The sequence below is a fragment of the Esox lucius genome, chromosome 6 (genome assembly GCF_011004845.1).
Source record: "Esox lucius isolate fEsoLuc1 chromosome 6, fEsoLuc1.pri, whole genome shotgun sequence".
In the NCBI taxonomy this organism is placed as follows: Eukaryota; Metazoa; Chordata; class Actinopteri; order Esociformes; family Esocidae; genus Esox; species Esox lucius.
The window spans coordinates 19,118,548-19,143,539 of NC_047574.1; the positions used below are offsets into that span (position 1 = coordinate 19,118,548).

The 24,992-nt window shown below is 42.9% G+C and overlaps 1 protein-coding gene across 2 annotated transcripts in view; it reads right to left on the reverse strand.

Moving 5' to 3' along the window:
* LOC105010674 (inactive tyrosine-protein kinase 7) overlaps positions 1 to 24,992 on the reverse strand; it is a 91,800-nt gene that overhangs the window by 65,629 nt on the left and 1,179 nt on the right. The window lies entirely within an intron of this gene.

Consider the following 24,992-nt stretch of genomic DNA (forward strand, 5'->3'; position numbering starts at 1 on the left):
GCTGGGAGGGTCAACAGAATTTGTTTTGCCTAGTTGTGAAGCTTTTTTGAGAAATTCAAGCTTTTATAGACTTAATACTGCCTCAACCTAACAGCCATTTTCTATGGAGAAGTATACAATTAACGATAGCGTTCCACTGTGTTTCCGGCTAACCTAAACCCCTAACACGCGATCGAACAGAAGCTCTCCTGAATGCTGAGAGAAGTTGGCAGCGTTGAATTTCTGATCATGTGGGGGGAAGCGTCCTGGATTTGTGACGCTTTCCAAACAAAGCGGTTAGCACACTGCATTCGCCAAGTGGCTGGTCGCTAACCAAGGACAGCACGTACCCAGCTCAACTGACAAGGCACCTTCTGTGTGAAATATCAATAAAGTTCTTCGAAACATACGCACAGACACACACTAAGTGCCCTGTAACAGACAGGTTTTTGTGATTAGAGAGGAATAATTAGCGGTAATTGTTTCCTGTTGCACACGTCACCTGATGCAGTTTACACACACCGGGAATAAAGTGCCTTTCTGTAACATTCCAGTGCATTAGTAGTTGTGTGGAGGGGAGGGGTTAGGGGAGGGGTTAGGGGAGGGGTTAGGGCCGGGGCTTGCCTTTCTGCCCACACACCAGTCCACTCAAAGCACACACAAATACGCTCTCTCACACATACACAAACACACTGAAATACCCCCCCCCCCACCCACACCCACACCCACACCCCCCCACACACACACACACGCACACACGCACACACGCACACACACCAAGCACACACACCAAGCACACAGAAGCAGTTTGTTTGTGAGATTAAACTCGGGATGGAATTGAGTGACAAAACCTCCTATTATTGACTCATTTGTATGTACATCACAGCCTGCCTTTGAATTGAAATAGGATGTGTTGGGGCGTGCTTCCTTGCCTCCTCAGTGAGAGTGACAGCCCGGCCCCCGTCCACCAGTCCTTCAATAATCTCTCCATCCAATGCAGCTCTGCAGAAAGCCCTGCTTGCATTAGCATGGAGGACAAGTGCTCAAGAGGAGTGGACTACACACATAAGGGCCAGCACATGGAAGGGCTCAGTTAAACAGCAATCAGACACAGATCGCCGTGTTCTCTAAAAAGACACTATTGGGCAAGCAGAGACGAAAACTGTCCTCTGAATATATTAGACTATTTAGATCTAAATGTGGTGTAAATTGACCAGATATTACAGGATTGGCTGACTGCCTGTATGTGACTGCGCTGCTGGCTTAGTTCATTCAAGTAAACAAAAATAATAGATAAGGGCAGAGCTAGATAAGGGATTGAAGACTGTGACCAGGGGTCCCATTTGAAGACATTCTATTAGAATCATCCACTAGAGTAGAACAGACTAGAGTTGGAATAGAGTAGATCTGAATTGAAAAGAGTAGAGTAGCTAGAGTTAGGTGATCGGAGATTGTGACTGGGAGGTCCCATGAAGACACTGCATTAGACTCTTACCTTTATAAAAGCATGCATGCATGTATAACGACAGACCAGGTGATTCATGGACCAATGGAATCCGGTCTCTCGTGGTACAGCTTTCACACTGACGGTTTCAGTGAGTGACCAAGATCAAAGCCAGCACATCCCTCAGAACTACCGCTGTGAACTAAAACCCCTGACTCATCTTCCCTCATGATAAACCTCAGCAGGCGTAGGAAACCGGTCATGTTCATTAGGATAGATTTCATTTGGCCCAGAACGGAAGGAAAACAGACTAAAATCCAAAGGCTGTACAAAGGCTTCTACGCGGGCAAAACCTTTTTTGAAACCTTTTTTGATTGTCAACTCAAATGAACACGACCCAGGAAACCACAATCACACAAGCAGGAAGTCCTCTGTCTCAACCTGGGTTTGCCACAACATCAGCTGCAGCCGCAGCGTAACTGCTTCAGTGTGTATCTGCGGTGTGCATGCGTATGCACGTGCACTTAACCATTGCGCGGGGGGTGAACACCTACGTCGCAAAGGCATTGCTTCAAGGACTAAGCCAGTTCAGTTTGGAGAAAAAGGTTGGACGTGTCCTAATGGGGTAAACACATCCTCTGATTCATGGCGATTACAGACAAAGCAATTTAGAGTGCATGTCGGAAACATGAGAGACTTTATGAGACTCATCACTGATTCAGACGCCCAGGACTAAACAAAAACGCACTCGCAGACCACAGCGGCTGCTTCACTGAGACCCAGGCATCTCCTTGGACTAAGAAAACCTTTCAGTGATAGGTAGCAGAGTTGTTAGAACGTTGGGCAAAAGGTTGCCAGTTCAGCTAGTGATTCCACAAGGTATAACCATCACAATCTGTACGAACATTACTGGAAACCCACACAACCTCTTCTGTATGCATCTCAGAAGATGTCCCAGTGCAGTAGATTGAGAAGCTATGAAGCTTTACTCCAAATGTTTTCATGTAGGGCTCAATGGAAGAAAGAAAAAAAGATCACCACACTGTGACCAAAAAAATGACACCCTACGTTTAAAAACAGGCCTACAGGAACAAGGTGTACTTTAGAAACCCACTGTAGCAATGAGCCTACAGTATCCATCAATAACACAGCCAGGGTAGATTAGGCAAACTCCTATAGATTCCTCTCTGTCAAAAGACTCTTCTCACTGCTCTAAAAATTGAAAATAGTTTCAAAGGCAAAGGGAATCTGCGAGCTGAAGGCAATTGAAAAAGAGAAAAAAATATTAACTTTGAATAGACACATGGTAATATGATGTGTACGGTGTGTGTGTGTGTGTGTGTCAGACGGTGTCTGGCAGAGACAGAGTTGTGCAGGGGCACACAGGCCTGTGAAAGCTGATGCCGGACACAGTGTCCAGCTGCGAGGGGGTCTCCTCTCCTCCAAGCCCGTTTAACACCCGACACTATGTCCAAGCAATCCTAAACTGATCCATCGCTTAGAGTCCCCTGTCCTCATCAACTGAAAAAGCTGTCCTAATACTGGTATGTTCGCTTTGGCCACATTTTATTTGCACATTCCACGAGAACAACACTTCTTGAATTGCACCGATAGAGACAAGGGGAAAGAAAGAGGTTTGAGAGAAAAAGGAAAACCGTGAGAGACAGACAGACAGACAAAGAGGAAGACAAGCTCAACAGAGCCTCAGCTTCCCCAGTAGACCGGGTCTCCCTCTGCCCTCCCTCTGTCCCGGCAGGCTGTTTCATCAACCTCCCTCACAAAGAAATCAGAACTCAGCACAAACCCAAAGTACTGTAGAATCATTATAAAGCAAGCCGGGAAGTTAAATCACCAAGTCAGTAACGTGCCACTTTACTTGGGACCACGTACGACTACTAAAACAGACAACAGGATCCACCCCAGAACCGGCCAAGCCTTTCTGTTCACCCCAAGGCGTCCCTGGTAACATAATAGATCCCCTCTCTCCTTCCTCGTTGACACTCAGAGCCACCCAACTGGTGACTGTGGCAGCAACAAGCTCATGTTTCATGGAGAGAAAAAAGGATTATCCATCCGAAAGGCAATGCCTACCACCCAGGCCCATTTACCTCTCACAACCAGTAGAACTCTTCTGTTTTGCTCAACCAATAGTTCATTTACATTCGCTTTTTTTATGTCCAAATGTCGCTTGTCAAAGAAAAGTGGCAGTGAAGTAGATAAGGCCCCGTTTTAAACCTTTGTAACCATTAAAACCACCCTGGGTTAAACAGTCATTTGAGACATTGTTTTAAAGACAGTAGTTTCTGTGAAAAATCTATGGACAGTTTGGGGAAGAGGTATGCATGCAGGTTTGGTTTTGTTTGAGTTTCAACTAACAAACAGAGACAGAGAGGGAGCGAGAGGGAGTGAATGAGAGTGAGAGAAACAAAGAGGGAGAGGAATAAGGGGGAAGAGGGAGAGAAAGAGTGGAATGAGATAGACGAATAGAGAGGGAATCAAGGATGACCATTGTATCAACAACATTGGTTAACAAAACTAGATGTATCCTACAGAGTAGAAAGCCTTTAGCAAATTCCACCACCAAAATGAAACAGCGTAGGAATTTATCACTCAAAGTCTATACACAAACGACTGGATTGCAAATGTTAAAACAATAGGAAGAATAAACAGCAAGAAGAAACCCTTAACAACTGGTCGAATAAAATAGACTTTTGTTATTGTTTCATCTCGAGTGGAATATACAACACAGATGCAATATGGCTAGAGGCCCTCCATTATCAGACACATTTTCCTAATACATTTTTATCTCTTCATTATTTTCCTCATCACAAAACTTTGTGATATCCAGTTGTTCGGCAGAGCTGAAGATCATTGCAAGCCTCCCTCTAAGGCATCTGGACCAAACCATTCAGCTTTTTCCACAGTGTTCGTCTTGTGGGTCAAACCATGTGAGGGTACGCTCACTCAAACGAAAACCTCTGACACCAGATCCACCAGAGGGAGCCGCTAGAGTGCAATGGGACCAGGAAACAGCCCAAGCGACTTGTCAGCTAGAATCTCAGTCAAGGCTAGAAACTAGACTGTGGTGCTCAGCTTCATGCTAGGAAAGAATGCCTTAGACCTCCACAGGGGAGGGCCAGATAATTACCTTGTAACACGCAGATTATTCTTGTTCGGAGATGAGAGGGATCCCATAGAATGTAAAACATAGTGTTTCAGGGTCAAAGGTTGAAAAAGACGGCCCTGAGTCTGCAATCTTAAATGGTAGTCCTCCAAATCTGACTGACGCTTTTAGCACTTGTAGTCAGCTTAGCTATACAGGCTTTGACTTACAGCTCTTTCTGAGCCTGGAGGGACCAAAAAAACAACAACGTGTGCATCTCTGGTAACAAAGACACATCTCATTGGAGCCCAGAACCTGAGGCAGAATGCAGCCAGAGACAGCAAGGAGATTTGGAAATATTTAAGTTTGTTGTAGAGCTCTGTTGTGTCCCTGTGTCAATGTAATTGCTGTCCTTTTAATGACCCATTGCTCTATACCTCACAGAGTAGACCATTGTGGCTGAAAACAAGAACATGGCTGTCTTTGCTGGGCTTTGTCTACAATCATTAACAAACATGGAGGATTCATTATTAAGGATACATTTAAATGATTAAACAGTTGGGAAATAAAACGATTTCCAGTTCAGGTGTGCTTAAGGGGAAAGCTCTCCCACAGACACCAATGCAACAGCCCCAGGACCTGGTCTACCCAGCTCATTGACCTTCAGAGAAACAAAAATTAATTCATTCCCTGCCATCTTTCTGCATGTCTTTTCCTTCCATTTGACATTGTCTTTCCCTGACAGCATATTGCTTTTTTTTTCTTTAGTTCTCTCTCCATTTGTCAATGCCTTCTGAGGCATATGAAAAAAAAGTTTAATTGAACCAACGACTTGCTAAAACAAACAAATAAAAAAAGGAATGTTTTCAGACCGAAGGGGCCTTGTTTCATTTGAGTTAGTGCAGTTGGGTCCATTATTGGAGCGTAGCCAAGCATAACAGCCCACTTGAGCTTCTGTCTCCAGAAAATCCATTCGTATCACTCCATATCCCATTTCCATCAAGCCACCTGCTCACATCTTCATTCAGAGAGTTCTAGAAAACGAAATGATGCTTGATTGCCTGCCACCAACATAAGGAACATTGGAGAGGATAAATATGCCCCTGTGTGTTGGGAGGAGGTTAATAAGGTTAGACTGCTAAGACATTCATCACATGAACACAATAAAGGCTATACTTTGCTGATTGTGACATTTTATCAAGCGCCCATAAAAATGCATTACACTTGATGGATGTTAATTCATCACCACACAATTTTCTGGAAGCTTGAGATCTTTTAAAGAAACATAATTGAATGAGCATTTCCTTTGAAAACTAAAAATCTATTTGGGACTGAATTTTCCTAACATTCAACACAACCTTTAGGAGATGGCCTGCCATTTACGCTTTGAAAGAGTTTTTTTGGCAAGGCTAAAATTAGCAAAGAGTTTTTTTTAAATGCACCAAATGAAAAACATATGCGCTTAAATGTACTAACAAGAATCACTTGTCCTCCACTGAGAGTCAGTCTACCAGGAGTAACGAATCATCTCACCGCACAGCTAAGAATGAATAACCTCAGGAACTTACCACCAAAAGCAGCCCAGAGTCATAAAACAGACCTTGAAAGAACATTAGTTAGACCACAAAAGCTTTCAGCAGAATTTCTTTGCAGAGCCTGAGAGCAATGGAAACTCTATGGACACTAAGCAATAAGACAGATGCTTTTAACAAATAGGGATTCACCTTGGAATTGGTAAGCTTCTGGAATCCACACAACACATTAAACTAAAATGTTAAACAAATCTGAAAAACATTACACAAGATGTCAACAAATACAATTTCTGCAAAGATGAGCATAAAGCCTCAAGAAATCCCATTGAGTTCTGAATGACAGAAAAACATACATTGATTTAGATTCATAATATTAAGTTAATCCAATTCCTAAAGCCTCTAAAAGCATTACATCAGAGGACTGACCTGAAATGATTCTTAGCTAAATCCCTTGTTAAGACAAAGGGGCCATTGAAAGGCCTTTGCACACTAGGCAATTTCTTAGAAAATGATTTATTCAATGCATCTCGCTGAGTTTTGTCTCTGGATTTCTTTCCACTGGTTTTAAACCAAATTGAAATAAAGGAATAAGATACCTGCCAAATCAGTGGGTCTAAGAATTGATAGCTCACCCAAAAACCAGAGAAAGGCAAAACAACATGTTGTTGGAAAGTTCAGCTGAAGATGAAAAGTTGATACCCATGATGCACCACTTCCCGCATGGCATGTTGTTGGTGTCAGAGATGGGATCAAAGTACTGCCATTCGGTAGGAAAAATCTCAGTACAAACAAGCTTATGTCAGTCTCTTACGTCACCTGATCCTCACAGAAAATCTGATTATGATCTCAGCAAAGCTGAATCTAGATGGAGATCAGGCTACAGATATGTAGCAAGATTCAGTATGTATTATAAAGAATTGCACTAGTGGTAGAGCGACTGATCGGCCTGTCAAATTATTTAGGGCCAATTTGAGGTTTTCAAAACAACTGGTAACCTGAATTGTTGGTTGCCTGCTTGTTAAGCATGCATTGCAGCATCAAATGAACATTGTGACTGCAGAGAACCTTGGGTAAGTTGCTAGATGGCATGAGATGTATCTTTCAGAAAACAATCAAATATCACATAATCACTAGGTACACACGGTTGATATCACCGGGTAAATTAGATTATACTGTGTTGCATATAATACATTTGATGCCTGTGAATTTATAATCAAATCACAGCCTACATTAACTACTTCAAACGGGTGCTGGTTTAACGTCAGTTATTCACCTAACGGTCAAATTTCCTGAGGACCAACATGATAAGTATAGCCATGTCTCATGAGACATTCGTACCTGTCTGGCTAGCCAGAATGAAAACTCACAATAGCTCACAGTAGCCAAACACCAGGTGCAAGTCCTACAAAGTTTTGCCTGAATCTACCAAACCACAATCCATATCATATCATGCATGTGGCCTTTCAACTGCAGGCAATAACTTCACAGTCCAAAGACACAAAGTTTGTTGGAAAATCGCAACAGGAAGCCATCGGTAGAAAAAGTGACTTGTCCGAAAAAACGTCCTTGATCATGTCCACTTTCTAGCTGAAACATGAGCAAGATGAAGAGGTTAATCTCTTTATACGGAGACATAATATAACTCCAAGATAGCAACAACATATGTGATCAGTGAATTGTGGGTTCCTCATGTTTCGGATACTTTCCTCAGACTTCCCTTCTTCGAACTGAGGCTTTTTTGTGGTTCCAAGGGGCTTCTTAACTTTCCCCAAGTTGCAGTCTAGTATTCTTTAATCTTTATTTAAAGGGTACTGAGGTCAGATCAAAAGAAGATTTAAACAGTTCTCTAGCCTTGACGTCAATTATAGACGTTATGACAGCACTAGGCTAGCAAAAAGTGCTTACTGACTGACGGTTTGATCTGGAATTACTACAGACTATGAGGATAGTCTACGGTGCAGCGCTGCCAAAAGTTCTGCTTATTCTGTGAGACTGTCTCAGCACTGAACCCAACTAACCAAAAGTAACACAAGACTCCCTGAAGTCTGAGGTACCACAGAATGTGTGGCTCAGAGAACATGTTATTTGCACTGCAAAAAGAAAAGTATGTTACATAAGAAGTCCACCTGTCATGGCTGATTGATAGACCCCACCATCATGAGTTAAGTAGATGTAAGGAAAGTACACCTATACAAATGAATCATAACATTTATTAATTACATTTCTTATAAGTGCAATAAGAGTGTTCATTTCTTTTCTGAAAAATGTATTCTAGTTCTTCCAGTGACATATAAAGTTTACTTAAGTAAATTGTAGTTTATTTACAGAGGGAAGCATCCAGTAATGAATAAGGCCTTACAGTTTGTGGAAAACTCCCAGACATTTTGTGGCTTGACACACGTTGGAGTGTTCAGCATATTCAGCTAACATCTTTCAGCCTTTCCTTCCATTGGGGAAAAGCCTCATGTTTAATACTGTTTGAACAGCTCTGCACTCTTCCTATGAGTTACAGCTCAAGAAAAGATCAAAGAAAGCAAAAAAGAACCTACAGGACAGAGACCATTCTTCATGTAAGAAATGAGAAACATTTTGTGCAAAGGGCCTATAAATAGCACCACTTGTTTAATTCATGACAAGCATCTAACAGTCATCATCAAAGTCTAAACAGCTTTTCAGTCTGGTCACTGTATCTCTGAGTAAGGTGTAGAAACAACTCACCTTTCACAAAGACAAGATTAGGTTCAACTTAATCATATAAAAAAAAAACTACCATTGTAAATTATACTACTTAAAATGTATTTAAACAGAAACAAATCTTACATTTTCACTCAAGCTGTTTTAAATTTAATCAGCCCTTATTTAGTTATTGCTATTTTGCCGAAAATGTCACAATCAAACCAGAAAAAAGGAACAGCTGTCGATTCTAACAATGAAAGCTGATTGTGGCTGACTTACAGAGAGAAAATTAAGAGATAAATCAGGGTGCAACTGTCACCCCAGAAATATAAAAGCTGAACGGTATAAGAGCCCTAGGGCCATTCTGCAGTGTCAGTAAAAACATCAGAGGAAGATGGTCACTGTTCCTGGGTCAGTCTTTAGACACTGTTTGTTCAAGCATGTTCCCCTGGCTATTCGTATTTTATCAGAATAGGTAGATGATTGAAATAGCGACAGGAAGGGATAGTAAGAGAGTGAGAGTAAGAGAGTGAGAGTAAGAGAGTGAGAGTAAGAGAGTGAGAGTAAGAGAGTGAGAGAGTGAGATGCACCGAGGACTAGTGTGTCACCTAACCCCATTTTAAGACGGACATGCCGGGTTGTGGGGAAGGCAAGGGTGTATGCTTTCACTCCCGCTTTTTCTTCCTCAAAACGATGGAAAAAGGGCCCACACAAAGCAGGGTTAGATGTCTGCCTGGAAACCATCCGCAAAGATGAAAGCAGTGTGGTGAAGTCACTGGACAAATACGCACCCTTGAGGAAAACAGAGCTTCTCCATTACTGAAAAATGGCATGTTCTATTCCTCATAGCTTTACATCTTTACATGAAGTCAGTGTGTGTGTGTCTGTGTGTGCATTTGACAGTTTTTGGCGAATCTTTGTATGTTTATGCATTTTTTATGTAAATGCAATTCTGTGTATGTAAGCATATCAAGAGACATCTCATGTTGAAACTGGAAGATACACATAAAGAGTTCTAATTCAGCAGAGTATAATACAAGATTGCCACTCTGTAATGGGGGTATGCACTTCCTGAAATGAGTCACACTGTCACGTCCTTCATATCACAAGTCAATGTCAGAAGGATGAACTAAAGCAACTATACAGATGCACAGTAGGTGAAGCCAGCCACAAACATGAGAAAATAAAGAAAATCAATTTGTCATTTAAGATGCTTACTTTGCCTCAGAGCTGAGTCTCTGCATTTGAACATGGATCTGTGAACAGTGAATACACGCACTCAAGAGTTACCATGACAAGGCATCCCAGCCATGCGTGAACAGCAGGTCTGGAAGGAGGATGCGTGTGTGTGTTCTAACATAACTATATTATGGGGACAAAAATGCCCCCAAACTGTGCTTAAATCAGAAACATTTGACTAATGGCCACGTTCTGAATTATACATCAAACCTACCCTGAATTGCAAAATGTACAATTCAGGGTAGGTTTGGAATTAGCAGTTAGGTTCAGGGTTAGGCATTGGGGCTACGTTAACTCACGGCATAAATGTAAGTTCATGAATGTTAGGGATCGGTTGAGGTTAGGATTAGTAAAACAGGATTTTTTTTTGGTGTCCCCATTAAAATGTAAACGTGCGTGTATGAGTGAAAGAGACGCGAGTGTGAGTGTCTCTGTGTGTGAAAGAGTGGAAGGTTGGATGTACTACCTCAGTGAACACTCCAGAGTAACACACTGACCTACTTCCAATGAAAACACACGGAGCTGTGGTTTCATCACCAGCGGCGGCGGCGGCACCAACACTGTCAGGGCAGACACGATCCAGACAAACACAACGTAAACGCGTGCGCGCGCACACACACGCACGCACGCACGCTCCGCGAAACACGTGCCTTTAACACCAACGTAAGCTGAGACGACATGTGCGCGTGTGTTTCCAGCACTTTAGGTGGTTCTCAGGACGTTGGTGCCACCTGGGAAGTCAACCGCCACGCATCTGCGGACATCCCCCCAAGCGCCAGCTGCTGTCAACGGCCCTAAAATGACCCCGACCGCAGCCAAGCACCTCAGCGCACGGGATCGGCAGGTCTTGTAACGTGCCCTCGCGTCCGGTGGAAGTTCCCGTTGGGAGAGAGGTGTTGAAAGCCGGCTGTGGCGCGCGTGGGGGGCGCTGCCCCACTGTTAGATGATAGGAAAACCTCCACAAACATCCACTTCCTCCATGGGGCTGGCTGCGTGACGTAGGAGCAGAGGCCATTGTCGGTTAGACGGCGCAGATGCATTGGCCTTTGTGCGTCTGTCATGACCGCCGTTGATGGGGACAGGAAACAAGAGTGTGTCGCCCAATCGACGAGGCCGCGTTAGCCCGCACCTGCGTGGAACTGAATGGACTATTGTGTTTATGCCGCCGACCAGGTTGTGGGCACAGGCTCAAACCCCCAGGGTTTTTTTTTGGAACTGAGAAGTCGTAAAGGACAAACAGGAAACAGGTTGATGTTGCAGGGTCATGTCCAAATAAGGAAAAGGCATTGCCATATCATTCCATGTCTGGTTTTATTTGTGTATTTGTTTTTTAAGGCTTCGCCAGAGTCTGGTGTAGGGTTCTATGCTTGTGATGGATCACATGTGCCCGAGCAAGGGGTTGGAGACCCAGGTTGGCTCCCAGTCTGTGTCCTTCCTCTCTGTGCCACTTGACTTATCTGTTAGCCTCTCCTTCATACTGGCCAGTCAATAACAATAATAAAATAACCCAAAACCTACAAATAGCCAAAAGGAAAAGGCCTAAATGTTTTGCTACAGAGAAATATAAATGTGCATTCCTTGATGGACACAATGCCATAGTCCATTTTCATCTGTAACAATGCCTTATTATGAGCATGACCCAGCTGTAGGTACTTGGGCTTGCCCTTTGACCTACCAGGCATGCCAATCACAGAGGAGAGTTTTGTCACAGTGCAATTTCATTAAAAACAATGTTTGCTTGGCTGCTTTCATCTGCTTGGACCTATTCCTGTCAGAGTCAGCCAGGGACGGTAGAACTGAGCCCTGACAAAGAGCTCCACAGTACCAGTAGAGACTGGCTAGAGGGGGGTGGGGGAGAGAGGATGTTTTTGGAGAGAGGTAACTTCACACAAACCGCTCAGGGTTCCTGCTTCCTTGAACACAAGGTCATTTCGGGACACATCATAACAGACCAGAAAGAAAAGCCACCTCCAGATGCTAAGTCATGAATTGGTGGAGTCGGGTTGAAAGAAAGTCAATTTTCAATGTCTGCTGCACATTTCCAAGGTCGGGAAAAGAGTAGGACACCACAGAGGTTGGGGTGTAAACTCAGCTCAGAGGGAGACAGAAAGAGAGCAATACTGGGGAGGGGTGCATAAATGCAGAAAATGGTGTCGAGTAAGAAATCAGGGAGAGAGGAAATAAGAGAGATTTAGAGGGAGAGAGGGATGTGGGAAACAAACCCAAAACTGTCAGAGCAAAGAAAGTGATAATGGGGTGGAAGGGAAAATGAGATCGGCAATTATGGAAAACAGAGAGAGTGTAGAAGAGCAGACAGGAAAAGGGCGGGATCGGGTCGAGGAGGTCGTTGTATTCAATTAACATAACTGAAGCGGCAAGGGGATTTTTTTGCTCCCCGTCTAACAAGCTCCTGGCTCCGTCTGTGTAAATCACGGTTCCGCTGACATGCCACAACGGCATGCATTATGGGGCAGCGTCACTATTGCGGCTAGCATATCCATCAGCGCGTAGAACCCGGATCACGGCAGGATGTAGCATTGGAAATGGTTAAGCCTGCGGACACCAAGCCAGACCAAAGACCTCTGGTAAACAAAGCTGCATTGGACTGTCTCCTCAAAGGCTAATAAAAAGATCAGAACACTAATCAGCCCTCCTGAATGCAATTACAGTGTGTGAGGGAGGGAGAAAAATGGAAGGAGATTGAAAGAGAGGGGAAAGAAACGATAGAGAAGCTGACAGGGGATTTGGTTATTCAGTTCAACACGTCTTTTAGTGCAACACATCGTTCTTTATGCAAAGAGTAAGTTGACAGAGGTAGGCCCAGGTGTGTTTGAAGCCAGCAGGCTGACAGTGAGATGGAGCAGCTGGTAGTTAATCTAGCACAGAGCAGTCACTGTAGGTGGTAGCAACTTTCCCCGTCTGTCTCACATTCTCTCTGTCAAAACCTTACATTCCCCAGGATGCAAGGTTTGATGGAGAGACTCCTCTTGACAAACTCCCCCGACTCCACTCGCGGTTTGTTTTATTCCATTCATCCCACCTTCTGAGAAGGTTATTGACTGTTAAAATGTAAGCCATGATGTGTTTTAGCGTCTGCAGACGTAGAATTGAAAGAGTCAGCAATGCATCATCAATGTGTTCAGTCTATCCTGTGTTTTAAAGGCCTATCTGTTGTTCTTGTGATGAAGATCAAAGAATGAATTGTGAGGACTAATGAAGGTGGGTTGAACAATAAGAAGAATACAATGACATGCCTCTCCGAATCTTGGTACAGTGGGGTGTTGTGCTCTGAAAATATATTTTCCCTGTTGCGGGTTCTTACGTCTGCTTGTTACCCAGAGGATAAGTCAACATTGATAAAGGATCGGCTGACACACTAAAAGTCAGATTTTTTAGCTCCCCAAACACACCGAGAAACGACAAAAGTGAGATTGAAAAAAGAAAATGTATATTAGGGCTTCTCTATAACCCAGAATCCTGGGTACACTATCATGGTTTCGAGTTTCCAAAGATGCACACACAAAAGCTCCCTTTTGAAACTCAGGGGAACAGCACATTTCAGCAAAGTGGGGGAAAAATATATATTTTCGGAAAATTCCTCTTTCCAAGGAGTTTCTGCTCAAGAGCTAAAGAACACTGATGGCACTGTGGCTTTTGGTTCAACTCCAATATGTATGAGGAGAGTAGGTTCAAAACCAACAGCAGCGCATTAACAAATGACACCCAATTCCCTGGTTAAAGGAAGTGTTTAGGGAATAGCTCACCATTTAGGACACTGAACATTGAACTCTGTGCTAACAGTGTACAGCTGCTGGGCCCTGATTTATTCGCTATACACCATCCTAAGTTGCTCCCAGCAAAGGGGTTCCTGTATTTGGCCCTTGTAATCTATCGTTTATTTATATTCAAAATCCTCCTTTTATGAGATGTAGTTCCAGCTCAACCTGTTTTACATTGACATTTTAATCCAGAACAATTTACAGTAGTGCATACATTTCCCCCCCCACCCCATGGGAATCCAAAACACAAACACTAGCATTACAAGAACCACACTCTCCCAACCACGCAGGATGACCATCCCACTTTAGAAAGCAGGTTTTGGTGAATTTGGCTAGGCTTGACCATACACGTTGGGACACCTCAGGCCATAAGCAGACATTGGGGTTTTGCAATAGGCAGAGGTGTAAATGGTGCAGACATGGTTGTGGAACGGGCCTAGTCAATGACATGGGTTTAAGATCGCCAGATGGGCTGACACTCCGCTATTTGTGGCATTGTACGCCGAGCAGGCGAAATGCTATAAGCAGAGTAGTACATCATGCACACAATGCAGTTTTTCCAGTTTAAGGTTGTGCAGATACTACATTGGGGGATTGCCAGGCACCACAAACATTAAACACACACAGCCAACAAACGCAGTGATTGATATACAGTACATCCGGGCAAAAGCACAAACCAACTTCATTTTTTTATTTTTTTACAAATACTTCACACTGGATCCTCAGTCCAATGCCTATTAAAAGTCGGGCAGTCAGTCCATTCATCTTCAGATCAAACATATTTCACGGCAGTCCTTCCCTCTCTGATGTCTTTTTTAAATACAACCGGTTTTGAGGGGAGGAGCAGAAAGGCGGCTGAGAGTTGAATCGTGCCAGACGTGCTATTGAGCTGTTGCTATGGTGAGTAAATTAATACCACCTAGTTTCAGGCGATTCTCAAACCCCTACATCCTAAGCTGAGAACAGCCGTTTGTGGACTATGGTCTATTGGTCCTTCCAGCTCTTCTGGCAGCGCAACTCCTGTTTAGCCCAGTCAAAGCTCCTCTCTGTCCTGGCACCCCAGCGGAGGAACAAGCCCCCGTTGATGCCAGGACCCTGTAGCACGGCACTCTGGCCCGCATCCTAAAGCTCACTGGCCTCTGAAGCTAAGCAGGGTTGGTCCCAGTAAGTCCCTGGATGTAAGACCAGATGCTGCTGGATTTGTTGGAGGCCCACAGGGTTTTCCACTGGTTGTGAAGAGGTCCATTGGTCAGATGTTCATCCAACAGAAAACTCTTAGTAAGAGTGACAACCGATCCTAGCCATGTGAAACGAACAGAGCAGTGAATCTCAACCTGCTGAACACCTGAACATAGTGGTGGATATGGACGGGAGAAACTGTATCATGGTATGAATGTGTGACCATTTGGATTTGTCCATTCCCTATGTGTTGTGGTGTACTGCAGCATGGATTTTGACAGCAACATAGTGCTCCAAGCTGTCGCATAACAACTGACTAGAGAAGAACCATAATCTAGATCCTATAATTTGGCTAACAAAAACAGGTTGGTGTTACCTTCTGTTTCCACATAAACAACTGCACGCACCGCACCAACAGGTAGTAAAGTGGGTCAACTCATGTAAGGACTGGTTCACTCACCTTAACCTCAGTTAGCTTTGCAGGCATCCAAGCCACTGGAGGGAGTCACTGAAGTTATTAAAATCCAAAACAGAAAATCCCTCCTGACAACACTTCCTATTGCAAGGCTTTCAAATGCAATGCTGGGATACCGCAGCTGGGTAACTTTCATGAACACTTTGAGGGAAAATGTACAGTTGTGCACAAAAGTTTGCATACCCTTGGAGAATTGGTAATATATGTACCATTTCTAAAGAAAACATGAGTGAGCAAGCAAAACATGTCTTGTATTTCTTTTGGGATTCACATTCAACTGCAGGTCATAACAGAATGGCACAATGCTTAGGGTTTGTGGGCTTGTGCTTAGGGTCATTGCCGTGCTGGAAAGTCCAAGAGCGTCCCATGCGCAGCTTTCATGCAGAAGAATGCAAATTGTCTGCCAGTATTTTCTGAATACATGCTACATTCATCTTGCCATCAATTTTCACAAGATTCCCTGTGCCTTTAGAGCTCACAACACCACCACCATGCTTCACAGAGGGGATGGTATTCTGTTCACTACAGGCCTTGTTGACCCCTCTCCAAAGATAGCGCTTATGGTTGTGACCATAAAGCTCTATTTTGGTATTGTCACTCCAAATTACAGTGTGCCAGAAGCTGTGAGGCGTGTCAAGGTGTTGTCCGCCATATTGTAACCAGGGTTTTTTGTGGCATTGGTGCATTAAAGGCTTCTTTCTGGCAACTCGACCATGTAGCTCATTTTTGTTCAAGTATCGTCGTATTGTGCTCCTTGAAACAACCACACTGACTTTTTCCAGAGCAGCCTGTATTGCTCCTGAAGATACCTGTGGGTTTTTCTTTGTAACCCGAACAATTCTTCTGGCAGTTTTGCCTGAAAGCTTTCTTGGTCTACCTGACCTTGGTTTGGTATAAAGAGATCCCTGAATTTTCCACTTCTAAATAAGTGATTGAACAGTACTGACTGGCATTTGCAAGGCTTTGGATATCTTTTTATATCATTTTCCAGCTTTACAAAGTTCCACTACCTTGTTATTATTATGATTTAAAAATGAGCCAAACAACTATGTCATAGTAAATGGCTTCATATGATCACTGTCCTTAAATAAAAGACAGTTTTTTTGCATAATCAGTCATATTTTCAAAATCGATGCCAAAATTTCACAATTTCTGCCAGGGTATGCAAACTTATGAGCAAGGGCGGAAATCGCGGGGGGGTCAGGGGGGTCGGGACCCCCCCTTTCTGAGGGTTGTCCCCCCTAAAATATAATTAAAATAGGTGTATTGTAAATAATATAATGGTATATACTTAAAATAATTGTGTAAGTAGTAAAACAATACAAATGCAAACGGGGCAACAACAAAAAAAGTTTTAAACATTTTGAGTCCCCCCTGCTTTGCCTCAAAGTGTTTTGGTCCACTGGCTGCTCCCTTTACCTCAGTCACCACCGACACACACGCAGTCGGTGGCGGGAGAAAACAAAGTTTTCAGTAGTTGTGAAACCTCAGTAAGTCCAGGCTATTTTATTCACAATTATACATCGGATGAAGTGATGAAGTTCATCGGATATTTTCTCTCTAATATAGATGATGCTGAGTCATTGATAAATCATCTCAAAAAAATATTATTGTGTAAATTAACTTGTGTAACTTAACTAACAGTTACCTACCAATGTAATATTGTCACCAATGTATTCTGCTTTGTTAGCAATTATAACGTTACTCTCTTGTTTTATAGTAGTTTAAGTTGTTTAATAACGTAGCATAGCCTATCACACACACACACAAATACACACAGTATGGGTGGTTCTCAAAGCGTGAGGCGCGCCCCACTGGTGGGGAATAGAGACGTGACAGGTGGAGCGCGGCAAACAAGAGGAAATGTTCCTTTTTATGCCTTTATATCTTTATCCAGACATCCAAACTGTCCCAGAAGTTATGGGAGTCTTCCGCATATTGATAGCTCTCCTTGACGCCCGCAAATGAGATCAATCAATGGCAAGACCGCGCACTAGACTAGAGAGTGACTGCGCGTGCGCTTGTCCCCCTCCCACCCCCAAAATTAGTGATGGACGTGACGTCGGCATATTAATATTAGCGGTCCATACTTTCGCGCCGGCCTATAGCTGCTATATGTTTTGCGCCAATGGGTAGCAACAGGCTAGTGTATAAATAAATTGTTCAATGTGCCTGTATTATTGGTGTCCCCTTCAAAACTTGCTATTGAAAATTTTTAAGTTTATTGTCCCCCCCAACAGTTAGATGAAATTTTCGCCCATGCTTATGAGCACAACCGTACTTTCCCACCAGCTGTAAATGACTGGATGACTGCATCTGCTAAGGGATTTCATTCTGAAGCCAAGTCAATATATCTAGCCTGCACTCACACCTAGGATATAAGAGATTAATAAATAAACCTAAATGAATTCAACTAGCCTATTACTTTCATAGTTTGAAATCCTGAATATGATTTGAAGAGTGAAAGTGTGAGTATAGAGAGTTTTGAATGAAGGGCTCAAGACACCATTTTGAGATCAAGAATGTTTTGCCACAACACTACGGAAAAAACGAATGCTTACTTTCTTAATTGTAGCAAAGAAATTACAGATTAATTTGCGATAACATTTCTATCTGTAGGAAGGGAGGTTTTCTAAAGTAAACATACAACAAATGTTCCTGAGAGTCTCATCTATATTCTTGAACTATTAGAAAAAACAGCTCTAAGACGAAAACAGAATCACTGTGTTTAATACAACCACATTTCAAGGATATTGGAGGAATTTGGCTGTCCGAACGTTCACGTACCTCAAGAAAATGTTTAAACATGCGAACATCGAATCCTTGTAGAATGCTACAAAATGTTGTCGCAATAATATATGTAGGAACCGGTTGGACTGGGAAGCATGTGCCAGTCTAAATGGAGGCCCTGCCATGAGGTGGTGGCGGGGAGTGGTTGTTGGGGTGTAATTATCTCCTGCCTCAGAACAGACGTTGGAAAGGGCTGGCATCAGCCGAGACACGGGGCCCTGGGGAACGGCTCTGTTCTGTGTCAGTCTGCACCTGGCCTGGGAGACGGGCCGGAGACCCTTTCAGACAACCAGGGGCCCGATTTTGAACGAGCCCCACTCCAACATCAAGCCTTTCCGTAGTCACCACATCCGGCAGGCAGGCGTGCACACACACACACGCACACACACACACACATACGCACACACACACACACATACGCACACACGGTATGGACCATTAGGTAAACCAATTACAATTTTGAAGCAAGGAATGTTGCCTTCGTGGAGTCCTTTGGAGACCAGATCTTTATTGATCCGACAGGACGAGCACACGGAGGCAACAGCCATTACACAAGGTTAAAGCATGGTCATTCTTTTCCACTCATGGAAAGGGAATGCATAAGTGCTACCATTTGGTCTAGACCCTTGAATGCGTGCTGTATACAGCCTTCCTGTAAAAATCAGGATCGCCATTAAGAAAAGAAGGTTGCAGAGACTTTCCGCTAGCAACATGTTCATGTAAAATCTGAAATTGCAAGCAGCTATGTAGAATTTCTGGCTATGCGTAATCAATCACTAAGTGGAATCACAAGCTATGTGGAATCACTAGCCTGTTAGCAGTAAACTTGTAGTGTATAGACAGACGTAGCCCAATAATGTGCTCAGCACTGTCCTTTCATGACCAGCTAGGAAAAAGAGGGGCTTCACCTTTTTCATTATGTCAAAACAGCCCTTTGAGCCCTTCCATCTCCTCAACACCACTCTCTCTGATCACATTCTTCACTTCTGGGAAACATCAGATTTGGGACTTACCTGAGACATTCAAAAACACAAATACAAAAAAACTAAAACAATAAAACTAGGCACAAATACTAAAACTTGACAGAGATGTAGTTAACTCCCCCTCTCAATTACTCCGATTGGTGGTTTTCTTAGTTTGGAGGAGGTGGAGTCTTGGCAATTTTCTGGGCATAGTGTGCTAGTCAAATACACAACTACTAGTTCTCTGACCCCTGAACACTCCACAGAGAGACAAAGCCCAGTGACATATTTGGTCTTACGGGCTACTTCACTGATGAAGTGATTGTTAAATCTGCATATGATATCTGTGTGAAAGAGAGGGATTACAGTTCTAAAATCTGTACACGAATTAGGTAAAAGCCTTCAGATGAATGACCAGCAAAGGCTGAAACTTGGCAAAGGGACAGAGGCAACTTGAGAGTGTTCAGAAGTTCCATGTGGATGAAAGTGTAAAACAATGAAAGCAGGAAGAATAAAACATATGGAAAACCAATGCATCATTATTATGAAGGTTTGTTATTCACAGCTTTGATGAAATTTATCAACTTTTAGTAATTTTCTATAATAGCTAGCAAAAACTACAAATCAAAAGGTAGATATAGTTTATAAATATATTAAACATATACCCTTTCATGTCAACAGTATTCCCTGATGGCACTGGCCTCTTTCAGCCATGGCGCCCTGTCACAAAGCAAAAATGGTTCAGGAATGGTTTGAGGAATACAAAAACGAGTTCAAGGTGTTGACTTGGCCTCCATATTTCCCAGATCTCAGTTCAATCAAGCATCTGTGGGATGTGCTGGAGAAACAGGTCCAATCCACGGAAGCCCCACTTCGCAACTTACAGGAATTAAAGGATCTGCTGCTAACGTCTTGGTGCCAGATACCACTGCACACCTTCATAGGTCTAGTGGAGTCCATGCCTTCACGGGTCAGGGCTGTTTTTGCGGCAAAAGGGGGACCTCCACAATATTGGGCAGGTGGTCATAATGTTATGGCTGATCGGTGTACATAATAAACGTTATCAGCAACCATCACTCCTGGGTTCCGGTGGCACGTTGTGTTTGCTAATCCAGGTTTATCATTTTAAATAGCTAATTGACCCTTTTGCAATTTTGTTAGCACAGCTGAAAGCTGTTGCACTGGTTAAGAAAAGCAATAAAACTGGCCTTCTTTAGACTGTTTGAGTATTTGGAGCATCAGCAATTGTGGGTTCGATTACAGGCTCAAAATGGCCAGAAACAAAAAACTTCCTTCTGAAACTCATCAGTCTATTTTTGTTCTGAGAAATGAAGGCTATTCCATGCGAGAACTTGTCAAGAAACTGAAAATCCCCTTGACAGAGCAGCCAAAACGGGCTTTAACCAGAATAGAAAGTGGAGTGGGAGGCCCCGGTGAACAAGTGAGCAAGAGGACAAATACATTAGTGTCTAGTTAGAGAAACAGACACCTCACAAGTCCTCAACTGGCAGCTTCATTAAATAGTACCCACAAAACACAAAACGCCAGTCTCAACGTCAACAATGAAGAGACGACTCCAGGATGCTGGCCTTCTAAGCAGAGTTGGAAAAAAAAGCCATGTTTAGACTGGTCAATAAAAAGAAAAGATTAAGATGGGCAAAAGAACACAAACACTGGACAGAGGAAGATTGATAAAAAGTGTTATGGACAGATGAATCTAGCTTTGAGGTGTTCAAATCACAAAGAAGAACATTCATGAGACACAGATCAAATGAAAAGATGCTGGAGGAGTGCTTGACACAATCTGTCAAGCATCTTGGAGGCAATGTGATGGTCTGAGCGTGCTTTGGTGGTGGTACAGTGGGAGATTTGTACAGGGTAAAAGCAACAAATGGAATATTCTTTGACAAAAACAAAGTTTGAAGTTTCAATTATAAAAAAAATATTCTACCCTTGTCAATAACTATATTTCCTATTAATTTAGCGATATTTCCTAAAACTAATTTCATGTATGTTTTAATGAAAAACAAGGACACTTCTAAGTGACCCCCAATTTTTGAAAGGTAGTGTATGTTTATCACCTAGAGAAACAAATAATGTGGAAAAGCTTATTTTGTCTATTTTTATTACCTAGTTCTTAATTCAGTATTATTCCCCTTCCTACTTCGCGCTGTCCGGTTTATGATTATTGTGGAAGGGGCACCCCTTGCCAATCCATTCTGCTTCATATCACAACGCCCACTTAACCAGGACATTTCTGCTAGTAGGCATGTGCATGAGCAGAACGCAAACAACTCCGATTGACATGAAGCCTGGGCAGCAGAGAGCCCATTTCTCACGCCCCATTGCTTAACCCCCGGGAACTGTCGGCGTTCTGCGATCAGGATAAAAAACACCCGTCCGCAATGATATGGCTGCATTGCCAGGCAGTGAGCACTGCGATACCGGTGAAAATCTACCAAACTGGTTGTGTGGGATCTGGTCCGGCTCATCAGCGTGTAATGCAATAGCCTTCTACACAGGACGCTAGGATCAAAAGGGTCATGGTGGTAACAGTGTCCGCGGAGATCTAGCGGCTTTTGGGCTGTTTATTAACTGGAGACTGCAGGGCCACCTCAGTGTTTCAGAACTGTGACACCTGGCGCGTAGACCACGTAGGGAGTAACCTAACCTTTGACATCCTGAGGTAACAAATGGCATTCCCTGTATACTCGGCTAGAACCACACGTAATCCAATATGGCTGAAACAACGAAACCCTTCAGGCCAGTGATCTCTCTGTCATAACATGTGCATGGTGTGTTCCGTTAGCAGCACATCTGCTGTCATGCCAACATCTCGCCGCAATATCAAACCAAATTGGAACTACTGTAAAAGGTATTTGGGATCATAATAATGCTCCCAATAATGTCATGCAACGTTTGAGTAAGTGCACGCATGACAGGTTACATGAAGGCACTTGGGGCATATACAAGATTTGGATATGGGTGTCTGTCTCCAGATGCCAGGACAAACGCCTGGTCTGTAATCCATTCAGACTCTCAAACAGATCCTAATCCTGAATGTCACTTTAAAATGATTGAATTCAACCCCAGGATGAAGTGCGTGTGTGTTAGTCTGTGTGCAATACATGTGTGTGAGAATGCCAGGGTTTCTGACAAAGCCACTATCAACCTCTTTTTAAAGGGATCTTGGTTGAATTGAGGACAAACAAGGTTTATAAAGAGTTAATGAGTGTTACGTGGTATAGGGTGAAAACATCTGCAGTCGAGACACCAGATCACACTCCTCTACCATCTGTCTCCACCTAGTCTCAAGACCTAAAATCTGATTCAGTACAGCTGCTCAGTATTACTCCATTCCAATCAAACCACCTTATTTCAAACCTTGCCTGGCTAACCAAAATAACCACTTTGGCCAAAAGAGGCTTACGACCACAGAGATTAGCTTCATCTCCACAATTAGTGTTTATTTGAGCATCTATAAGGTAATTTGTAGATTGCAAAAACAACTGAACCAAATACAGAGTAAAGTGGCAATAGAAAAATGATCATAGGCTTTGATACTGTGATTAGTTATTTCATTCAAATGTATCTATTTATTGATGCCTTTGTTTTGTGATTAGAACTCTCAAATCGACTATCACCAAAATGTTATTCTCAAACTGAAGTATAAAGAAAATGTAAAGCAGAGGAAGATTTCAGTTTGGGTCATCAGGCAATTTGGAGTCCCCTGAACCAAATATGGATTTCATGAGTCCTTTCGGCTAACAGACTCTGGTCTGTGTACACAACCGTTAGTCAGGAAGGGCTCCCTTTGTTGAATAGGAAATCTAAACAACTGTATGTGGTGACAAACCACTGTTATACTTCATCTGACAGGGGTATAGAATATATGTTTTTTTCCTATAAGAGAGCAGGGTTTTTGTTTTAGTTTTTATCAACATGAATCCAACACATTTGAGTTTGAGGTCCAACCACCCTAATAAATAACTGTATGACCTCATTCAGTCAAAACATTCATATGCATTTCTAAACCAGAAGTCCAATCCGGACAGTAGGAGTTATACACAAATAGTTAAGAAATATTGTATAGAAATAATAATTCACAAACAATCAACAAAAGCAAGCCACCACTAGGGTGCATTAAAAAAGCTAGAGGACAATTTCTTTCACACTTTGACAGCAAGGAAATAATATCCCATTTTCTGTACGACCCTCTGGACCTCTTTGAAGAATGAATGCAGCCCCCAGGCAAAATTAGTTTGACACCTTGGGGTTAAACTATGCAGAACTGCTGTAAGTAGGCTATACAGCCTCTTCAAAATGAGGATAAACCATATCAGGATTGGTTTGAACCACAGACCCACTCCAGCCGAACCATTTGCATTACATCAAAGACAGGCCTGGGAGGAATTACATGTGTTGCGTGAGGACAGTAACTGAACACTTCTCGTGCATCTATCTCAAACCCTGCTCCTGCTCCAGTTTCCTTGTGATATTAATATCAGTGGAATGAAAAAGAAGATGCTCTGCTGAAGTGTGAAGACACAAGAAGAGGGAACGAGAAGAGGATACTCACAAGTCGTCGTGGTACATTTACATTATAGATGTTTAACTTTCAAAATGGCTTTCATCTAAGATGAGTGCGGCGTCAAGGGCACTTCACTTTTCAGCCTCAAATGGAAACAAGACTAGAGATAACAAATCCAAATGAAAGCCAGGACGACCGTCGGCATAGCTGAGTGGCTATCCTCAAATAGGCAACTTAAGGTAAATATTTAATATTTATCCTGGGGGTTCACATGGATATGACTCATATATATGAAATAGATTGTCTGGCTTTGCACAAAGGCCATCCTTATAAGGCATGAAACATTGATTTCATAGAGACCAAACGTTAGCACAAACACCGATGTTCCCCACAGAGATATAGAAGTTCACTATTGTACCACGCACCGACAGCACTGATTATTTCTCCCATAGGGTTCTTTCCAGTGTGTCTATGAGTATGTTTGTGTGTGTGTGTGTGTGTGTGTGTGGCCGATGTTGTTGTGAGAGTACCTGGGCCTACATATCACCCCCCCCCCCCCCCCCCCCCCCCCCCCCGCCAAGCCCTCCACACAGAGGACACATTCATCCTTAAGTGAGGGGTTGGGGAGTGGAGGTAGGGAGGTTGGGTGGAGTGCTTGCTCTCAACTTCAGCAAGGGGGATTTTTCTAAAGCAAACACATGCTGTACACAGAAGAAGCACCACACTTGTGATGCAGCGAACTTCAGCTCATCTGATAGGCAGGGATGAAAACATACCTTTGACATGAGAGCTATTAGAGCAATTACAGAAATGTGGGGGAAAGAAGAAGCCGAAACAAGAGAGCTAAAGAGTTAATGGGCCAGATCATTAGCAGGATAAGAACATTCCTTTCCTAAAACTAGGAAGGATCAATGGCTTGACATTAGCTTTTTTTCTTAGCTTTCTAACACCCTGCGGAGGCTATGAAATGTTGCTTTGGAAGAATACTGACATTTTTCCCTCCCTGTGCCTTATATCATACACATTAGAAAAGCATAGTAGCTGACCATGAAGACAGAATATCAACTGAGAGTGTGAAATTCTAAATAAATCTAGAAGATAGTCTTTATTGTTGGTTTCTTTGTGGAATGTGAAGGGTCTTCCCCATTGTGGGACACACAAACTATTTTGTAACCCCATCTTTCTTTTAATTTTGAGCACTTTGGCTGTGAGTGAATTGCAATACAAATTAAATTCATTAATTATAACTGTTTCCTATTACAATAAGGCTAACCTTAATACCATGGGTGGGCTGTATAGGCCT